The 1,235-nt window shown below is 39.1% G+C and overlaps 1 pseudogene; it reads right to left on the bottom strand.

Annotated features, from left to right (window-relative positions):
* Nucleotides 1–301: 301 nt before the first annotated feature.
* On the bottom strand, nt 302–1,031 carry LOC128215878 (GTP-binding protein Di-Ras2-like; annotated as a pseudogene).
* Nucleotides 1,032–1,235: the final 204 nt, after the last annotated feature.

The raw sequence follows: 1,235 nt of genomic DNA, 5'->3' as shown, positions 1-1,235 counted from the left end.
TATAAACGAAAAATATTGCTTGATTACCCATACATCTCTGATAATTCTTTATGGAAACTGGTTTTGGGTTTAAAAGAATGATAATTAGTAGTATTTTAAATATGCTTTAATAATCTGGATAACTTTTGCATTCCCATTAAAGTTCAAATCTTCATTAAAACAAGTTTCCTAGAAGGCTTATAGATGTATACACCTGATAAAATATCACCAAAAAACTCACATTGTACGTATTGTCAAATCGCTAGCATAGACTATACATATTTCGTCTTTCATTGACGAAGGGCTATTCAATCAGAAATGTCTAAGAAATAACACAGTCCTGTCGGTGATGGGAGCGGGCGTGTGACTTTCGAACCTTTGGCTTACTTCCACGGCGAATAAGACTTCTGGTTCGACTAAATTTGCTCCCATTTTCACTAGTTTTATCGGCACTGACATCTGCCTGGGTTTGCATCTCCAGGGAATGTTCACTCAATCTGCGCGGCATGAAAGGGTTCATTTATCTTTGCTCTTGGATTCTTTGCTTTTTCCATCAGTAATTTGAACACTTCTACAATGCATTCGTCGTTTTTAGCAGAGATCTCGACAAATGCCCCACAGTTGTCATCGTTATAAACCCAGTTGAGAGCGTCGAATTTTTCCACTTGCCTGTTATCCTCAAGGTCAACTTTATTACCAACAACAACACACGGCAAGTCCTCATAATTACTTCTTGCTTCCTTGATTTCGTCCCACAAGCGTTTGACCTCTTCAAACGTTTCGGAGCTTGTCACCGAATATACTAGAATGAAGGCATGGGCTGTGGTAATCGAAAGGCGCCTCATTACCGGAAATACCAACTTTCCGGCAGTGTCCAGAAAATCCACTATAACCTCCACACCTTGAATAGTGAATTCCCTAGCATACAAATCTTCTGTTTCGAGGTAAGTATCACTGGAGGTGTTGAACAGAAACCTTTTCAAAATGGAGCTTTTCCCGACACCGCCAGCGCCAAGAAAAAGAACTCTGTTTCTTTGGTCTTGTTCAGTCATATTTCCTTTTCATTAGCGTTTGATTCGATATGTGGTATGCATAATTCAGGCCTTTCCTACGGCATTTACGTAGCCATTTATCGGGCAACTACTATGCTGACTTCATGATTGCAAATAATTGACAAAAGCTAGATGAAACTGTAATATAAGGCCCACTTGTTTAACAGTGCTACCTTTTATACCTTATCTAAGCATTCAATACTG

Source organism: Mya arenaria, chromosome 2 (genome assembly GCF_026914265.1).
Source record: "Mya arenaria isolate MELC-2E11 chromosome 2, ASM2691426v1".
Taxonomy (NCBI): Eukaryota; Metazoa; Mollusca; class Bivalvia; order Myida; family Myidae; genus Mya; species Mya arenaria.
The sequence above is the reverse complement of the archived record's forward strand: the minus strand, read 5'-3'. Positions and strand labels throughout refer to the sequence as shown.